The sequence below is a fragment of the Lactuca serriola genome, chromosome 9 (assembly GCF_051521515.1).
Source record: "Lactuca serriola cultivar US96UC23 chromosome 9, Lser_US96UC23_V15, whole genome shotgun sequence".
NCBI classification, from domain to species: domain Eukaryota; kingdom Viridiplantae; phylum Streptophyta; class Magnoliopsida; order Asterales; family Asteraceae; genus Lactuca; species Lactuca serriola.
Window position 1 is genome coordinate 216388920 of NC_136416.1, and position 8560 is coordinate 216397479.

The 8560-nt window shown below is 30.1% G+C and overlaps 2 non-coding genes across 2 annotated transcripts; both read left to right on the forward strand.

Moving 5' to 3' along the window:
- The first annotated feature begins 1466 nt into the window (after positions 1-1466).
- On the forward strand, positions 1467-1539 carry TRNAR-ACG (transfer RNA arginine (anticodon ACG)). The gene has a single exon. It is a non-coding gene; the product is annotated as a tRNA-Arg (tRNA).
- Positions 1540-1624: 85 nt separating this feature from the next.
- On the forward strand, positions 1625-1697 carry TRNAR-ACG (transfer RNA arginine (anticodon ACG)). The gene has a single exon. It is a non-coding gene; the product is annotated as a tRNA-Arg (tRNA).
- The last annotated feature ends 6863 nt before the right edge of the window (positions 1698-8560 follow it).

Consider the following 8560-nt stretch of genomic DNA (forward strand, 5'->3'; position numbering starts at 1 on the left):
GGTTAGAATGGGTCGTCATTTTTCCACCCCAAGATATGATGATATCTCACCCTACTAAAACTCTAAGTCTTTTTTCGTCCATTTGTCTTGTTACTAATAACACAAGTTAACGATGAGTATTTAGGATTTAAACATATTGATATCACTAATTTTAGTCGATGCACTTACAGACTTACTGATACGTCTAACCGAGTGAGGGGATGTTATTCTATGCATAGATGACCCATATTTGGGCTATGTTAGGATCATTATGTATAACCCATTACTTTCATTGTAACCCTCTGTATTTAATTAATGAGGAATATTAGTTCAATATATTATTCTACAGTTGACAATTTTAAGTTCATTACATAAGTTTCATTTGTATGACTCATGGAAGTTGGGCTAATGAGCAAGACCGTAGTCTATTTAAGTTTGATTTGCAACGCCTTTCGGTTTTCATATAAGGAGGTAATGTAGTTGTTTATGTACTAAAATAACTTGAAATGTCCGCTTGATCAAATCGCATAAATTTATTTATAGTTCCGAAAATCCGTCATGTATTGAAATGGCTATATTTTGGGATCGGTGGCATCAAACAGTCAAAGAAGACAAATGTTAGGTTGATGAAATAAAAAAACGAAAACAAATGTCACTTAGAAACAAGCAACGTAATTTTACAGTAAGCACATATTCATGATATGTATAAGTGGTAATTCAACATATGCTTGCGATCCGTTTTTTTTTTTCACTTGGTTTCTAGGTCCCCTTTAATCCCTACATGGTACCACCAGGTACCGATTATACTGAACAAAAGTTCTTAGTCATAAGCCTTAGGGTCAGAGGCTCGACTCTTCAATCTCACCCTACAACTTACAAAGTAAGCCTAATTTAGAACAACTGAAGATTACTGCAACAAAGAGATTACAGGTGACTATAAGGTTATTTACAATTGGAACGGAAGACTTTGTCTATGATTGTGTGAAGAGATTTATTTTATATATTTACAAAGGGAATTTAGAATATTCCATACTTGTGTAAAACACTAAAGAAAAGATATATATTTTATATATATATCCAAGGGATTATGCAATATTCCATACTTGTGTAAGACACTTGGGAATCCCAAAGTGTCTTTTAGAACTAGTTGTTAATTATATAAAGTTCGTTTCTTTCGTGATATGCTTTTTGTGCAAAAGGTCTCAAGTGATTCTCTAATGTTATAACTTATGTTGTGTAGTCTTTGTCTCTGGTTATTTTGAACATCTAGTGATATATTTAATACTTAATAAAATATATAATATAATGAAAGTTTGCTACTTATTCTAAATAAAAATATGTTATATAGAAATATTGTAGGTTAAGTCACAAGCGAAAATACTATAATGAAAATCACTCGGCAGTCTGCTCAAGTAGTAGGCTGGCCATTCCTTCCTATCAAAATAATCAACGATTAAATAGGACTAGGGAAAGCATAAAGGCAAAGTGACTCTGTGGCCCAATGGATAAGGCGCTGGTCTACGGAACCAGAGATTCTGGGTTCGATCCCCAGCAGAGTCGTATTTTTTGAATTCAATCAATAATGATTACTGCCAACCTTTTAGTCAGTGATTAAATAGTAATAGACAAAAAAAGGAGACAACTTGACTCTGTGGCCCAATGGATAAGGCGCTGGTCTACGGAACCAGAGACTCTGGGTTCGATCCCCAGCAGAGTCGTTCTTATATTAAATTCAATAAATAGATTTTACATCCAACTTTTTTAGTTTTTGTATCTATCTATTTGGCAAACGCAAAGGATTATAAATAAATTCCATGGATGTTATGAAAGATAATCGAATTCCTTTAGTTAATGTCTTTCAAGGAATTCAATTCCATAAACATTTTATATATGACAATTTATACGTCACACCACAATAGGATAACAAAATGTGCCACAGCCGTAGTTTATAAACCTTTACAATAACCCACTGTCCCACACACGTGTTGCATTACAACAAAAGTAACAAAAACATGTATTTTAAGTCTTGTCATGCCGCCTTCGTCTCATTACAACTAAAGCATACCACTTGTTGATTTGTGTAGTCATTAGCCTAAATGCCCTTCTTTCCCACGTTTGATATATGGTGTAATCAAACTCGTCAAGGCATGGTTTCCATAATTTGTATTTCTTTCTTTCATTTATCACATCAATTTCCATCATCTTTCGTTACATATGGTTACGTGCTAAATTCAATTGGTTGGGACTTAGTGGCCGAGCCAGGACAAATCCTCAAGAGTAGCACATGAGATTTTAGAATAGCGCGTCAGAAAGTTTACACTATGTCAAAAAAAGTTTCAAAAAAAAATAAAATACACTATACATAAAAAAATTGAGGTAGCCTGGGCTACCCGGCACCCAAGTAGATCTGTCAATGGGTTGGGTCATTTTAGTTTGAGCCTTATCTTCCATTTTCCTTTTAAAACTTTGTTATCCAATATTTTAAAAATCAGTTTTTAGTTGAACCTATATGATGGTTATTTTCTGGTTCAACCGATTCGACCGTCGGTTCAAAAAGTTTCTATAATATTCATTTTTTTTTTCCTATTTTCCTATATCCATATGCTTAACATTAACTACATATAAATACAAATTATAGATCAATCCAAATATATTAAAAAACACATAACTATAAGTTATACATCAATCAACGTAAATAAAAAAGAAAACAAAGTATAATATGGAAACAAAATATAGTATTAGATGAATACACCGTATTAAAAAAATTCATAACATTTATTATGTATTCTTATTCAAAGAAATCTAAATAGATATGAAAAACATCAAAGTTTGTTATGCAAAATGATTCATTTTCACGTGTTCTTATTTAATTTAAACAGTTCAAACGAGTTTTTGTAAAAACCGACCGACTCATTCTGATTCAGAAATACACACAAAACTGATGTTAGTTGAACTGCTCCCTTCTCCGGTTGCTGGTCGATTGGATAGTTCAAATCGGTTCTTAAAACATTGGTCTTATCGACCCTTTATCTTTTCTTTTGTATCATCCATACCTGCTTGAATGTAGTATCAAATACTTTCACAAACTGGTTGTACGTGACTTTAATCCCCAAATGTAACAACCACGTTTCCTCTTTTTAGTTTTCACCTGATGCTCTGACAGATAACAATGCTTATTCTCAAAGAACTCGACTATGTATTGTTGCACATACTTTAACCTTGATAAAGTTGCACAAATTCTTCTTCTAGTTTCTTCATTATAATCTCAGAGTAATACTCATCCCCATATATAACTTTAAAATGTTCTCAGGTCAAGTTGCAGATTATACCATCCCAAAGTTAATCGACTGTTATCATGAATTGTTGTCGTTGTGGCTTCCACATGAGGAATGTTTAAGGTTGGAACATATCACGCATTGCCTTAGCCTCTTGTTCCATAATTATTTCACGCATGTTTGGTCGCTGTACTTATGGATTTATTGGTTCTTAATTCACATCCCTTCTAACTAAACCTTGGAATAATGTTCGACTTTCTTGAGGTCCGGCCATAGGCGGGTCCATTATGAATCCCAGGGTATCCGGGATATTCCTCAAAAAAAAATTAGTAGTGTTAATTTTTTCGGAAAAATTTGTTTTATGTTGCGGTTTTCTATCGAAAAAAAATTAGGCTACCCTAAAAAATTCCAGGTTATTTCTAAATGGACCAAAATACAAACTATCCCAAATTGTCCAAAAATTTTAAGCCCACACCAATTAATTTTTTTTGAAACAAAGAGGTATTACGCTCAATAGTCTAATGAAAAAGGGACATAATCACGTAATTGGTATTCTGAATTGGATCGTCACTATGTGTCTTCGTCAGTCGACTTCTCAATTGTCGACTTCGAATATCTTCTGCCATTGCTGCGATCGTCGACATCCGACATCAAACATTCTTAATTGAAAATTTCCGGCCACCTCCTCGCTCCTCCATCACAATGAAACAAGTTAGTATAACCAAAATACTCATCCCTATTATGTACTAAGGTTAATTCCAATTCTATTTTTTTGTCATTATGTTTGAAAAAATAGAAATTAACAATTAACTTTGTTAAATTAGGGACTTAGGGTTAATACTTAATGATTATTTGTTGTTGAAACTTGAAATCAAGTTATAGCTGATATATTTTTATTGTAGATTGCTATTTGTTCATTTGTTGTTGAAACTTGGAATTAAGATTATAGTAGATATATCTTGATAATTGATAATTTGACTGTAGGTTGTTATCTCTAAATATTATTAAAAGAGAAACCTTATGATGTCATCTAAAACAATCCGAGCCGTTGATTGTGTTTTCTTTATAGGTTTTACACCCTTAGATCAATTTGCTTATGTCACCTTGATCAAACAAGAAGTCAACCCGTTATATTAGGAAATTAAATGTAGGAATTGAATAAAAATGATATTTAAATTCTTTCCAAACTTACAACTAAAAAATTGGTTCCTTATTAATGTAAACCTTAAATTTAGGCTCTATTTCCATTCAAAATTGTTTTCAAAATATATTATATGTTGAAATTTCAGAAACTATTAATTTCAAATTTCAAAAGTTTCGAATATTATTATGAACTAATACACTTTGAAGCATGATATCTTCTATTTTAAGTTTAAATGAGATTTCAATTGATTACCTGCTAATTTTCATCATATTGACTTGTATATATATTTCAAGCATTTTTAATAATCGATTTACACAAATCTCTAAATCTCTAAATATTATTAAAAGAGAAACCTTATGACGTCATCTAAAACAATCCAAGCCGTTGATTGTGTTTTCTTTATAGGTTTTACACCCTTAGATCAATTTGCTTATGTCACCTTGATCAAACAAGAAGTCAACCCGTTATATTAGGAAATTAAATGTAGGAATTGAATAAAAATGATATTTAAATTCTTTCCAAACTTACAACTACAAAATCGGTTCCTTATTAATGTAAACCTTAAATTTAGGCTCTATTTCCATTCAAAATTGTTTTCCAAATATATTATATGTTGAAATTTCGGAAACTATTAATTTCAAATTTCAAAAGTTTCGAATATTATTATGAACTAATACACTTTGAAGCATGATATCTTCTATTTTAAGTTTAAATGAGATTTCAATTGATTACCTGCTAATTTTCATCATATTGACTTGTATATATATTTCAAACATTTTTAATAATCGATTTACACAAATCTCTAAATATTATTAAAAGAGAAACCTTATGACATCATCTAAAACAATCTGAGTCGTTGATTGTGTTTTCTTTATAGGTTTTACACCCTTAGATCAATTTGCTTATGTCACCTTGATCAAACAAGAAATCAACCCGTTATATTAGGAAATTAAATGTAGGAATTGAATAAAAATGATATTTAAATTCTTTCCAAACTTACAACTACAAAATTGGTTCCTTATTAATGTAAACCTTAAATTTAGGCTCTATATCCATTCAAAATTGTTTTCCAAATATATTATATGTTGAAATCTCAGAAACTATTAATTTCAAATTTCAAAAGTTTCGGATATTATTATGAACCAATATACTTTGAAGCATGATATTTTCTATTTTAAGTTTAAATGAGATTTCAATTGATTACCTGCTAATTTTCATCATATTGACTTGTATATATATATATATATATATATATATATATATATATATATATATATATTTCAAACCTTTTTAATAATCGATTTACACAAACATTATATCATAATTCCTCTGCAGAATACTTATAATTTTTTTCGAATTTATATGTTTTACTCATTCGTATGGTTCTTTGTTGAATACTTATAATTTGGATGTATAATGTTGTTTTTGATTTTTTTTTGATGTTGTGTTTGGTTCTTGGTTCCATCTTTTTAATCGGTAAGTATGATCCTATTTTCGAAAACAGTAAACTCAATGTTAAAATTGGATGTTATATATAATGAAATTATGATATTACATGTGTGTATGCCTTTTTAAAAAATCAATAGATAAGACAAGAGATGACATGACATAATATAACAGACGGTTGTACAAAAGACATGAATGCCCTCATTAGAAAGTTTTCTTATGTCTCCGGTAGTAACAGATTAAGAAGAAGAAATATACATTCTCAACAATTGATGTGAGCTTTAAAGTTAAATATAAGCATGTTGTGAATGATGAAAATAGGCTCCAGTATTCTTTGTTCAAAAAGAATCGGTACCAAACATGGGCAGGTAAGAATGTACGGTATAATAGAAGTGTGTACTCAACTAGAGTCAGCATTTGACCCTGAAATACCAAAAACACCCCTCAGAACCTTCTGAAAAAAAATCAGGTATACTCAAGGACCAAAAATGTAATTTACTCTAAACTTAAGTAAAAAAAAGAAAAATATAAATTGTGTTGTTATGCTATATGTTTTTTAGTTTTTGTTCAAAGGCAAAATGGTCATTTAAAAAAAAACTAACAGTTAGGCTGTTAACTTAGACAATCATAAAAGTTTTATGAAACAGTGAAAAAAGGTCCAAAAACTACGACTTGATTCTTTTAGGGACCAAAACCGACAACTAAACACAGGGACCAAATATGTAAATTACTAAAAATAAATGAAAAAACTTTTGTTTATACTGATTCCCCCTCCCCCAGTTTTGAGGTCATGGTGGTGGATTGAGCTTCATCACTTCTGCCTCTAATTTTCTCTTTGCTTTATAGTAAAGAATGTTCTTTGCTACCATTGGATCATTTCTTGCACGTTCAAGATCCATTGATATAATCCATGTTCTATTTCAAATTCAATAACAAAATTGTAATTAATTAATTTCTCATTGAAGTTAATAAATTTTAAATTTATCTCACTCCTGCTCATCCAAGTTTTCTCATTGCTATAGCATCAAGAAGTTGATCATATCGCATATTTTTTTAAATAAGAAACACTAATATCAACAAAAAAGCTATTTAATTTTGTAATAAAGTTGAATTAAAAAATAAGTAAATAAATAAATAAATAAGAAGAAGAACCTTGTATTACCATCATATTTTATGTTTGACCTCATTATCGTATTTAAATCCTCCTATAATTTGAGGCATTGTGATTAACCAAAATGCAACAATGCTTGGATCTTTCATGCTATCAATAATATGCTGAAACACAAAAACAGATGTTTTGAAGTATTGAAGTAAGATAGTTGTTACAAGAGGAAAAGGGGTAGAATCGTAATTGACATTTACCTCATAAGGGTTTTTTGTTCTTTTCATTATGTTGTAAGCTTTGCATGGAGGCTCGATAATCTGCAAAGTAAATAAAACTAAGGGGGTGTTTCTTTTTTCCTTTATTAAACTCTGTAGTGAATGACTATATGGATAAAGTGTTCTACACATAAATATTGTAGATAAAGATGGAAAATAAAACGCAATAGATTATGAGAAATCACAAAAAAATAAGAACCAAACCTAGGAACCAACATCGAACAAAAACCCTACTTTCTTTACTTCAAAAAAATCAACGTACCTGCACATACTAAAAACCGTAGAACGAATTTAACATAAAGAAATGTTATTTCATAAAAAAAGGAGTCTGAAAAAAAAAAAGATGGTGGTAAACCGAAGAAGGCATATCAAAATCAACAAAAAAACGAAGATATAAACATAAATGATGGACCTGATTAATGATTTATGTCATAGTTATCCCTAAAATAAAAAAGAAGCCATCAATGAATCTTAACATTGTCGATGATAGTGACAACAACTCAGATTAAGGAAAAAAAGCCCTGATATTAGAGATGAAGTGGAGGGGGATGATTAGCTTCGTTGCAGATTTATTGGTTATAGTTTCTTTGTAGGGGGTTTTATGTGGTTCATTTTGAAGAAAACATAAATAAGTTGCTATTATTTAAAATAAACAGTTATATTTCGAAATATAGCTATAAAATAACAATATATTTTGAAATTACATTGTCAAATGTTGGATTATACTTGTGTAGACCTATTTTCACGCATGGTTGGCTGTATATAGTTGTTTTCCGTGTCACAAGTAAAAAATGTTTGAAGGTACTTATATGTGACAAACAAGGCCATTTAACTAATAAAACAAAAAATATTGTCTATAAAAGAGGTCCTTCATCGCTATATATATTTACCTATTTTAGTGTAATTTCTACATATTTCAATAATATCAATAACCCTGCTTTTTTTTATAATTATTCTATAATATCTATATAAATTTGTATTTTATTTATGTGTTCCCGCGTTTAACGCGGGTCATAATCTAGTTTGTTGACTATTGTTGAAACTTAAAATCAAATTTATAGTTCATATATTTTGATTGTAGGTTGCTATAAAAAGTTTTTCAAAAGACATGTAGATGTTGGAGACAACAATGGTGAATGAATTTCCAAAAAAATAGGGCCAATGAAAGTAATCAAGTTCCACAAACTAATCAACCAATGCCAAAACCACAAGAAACAAAATTTAATGAACCTACTCAAGTTCCACAAGCTAATCAACCAATGCCAAAACCACAAGAAACACAATCTAATGAACCTACTCAAGTTCCACAAACTAATCAACCAATGCCAAAACCAAA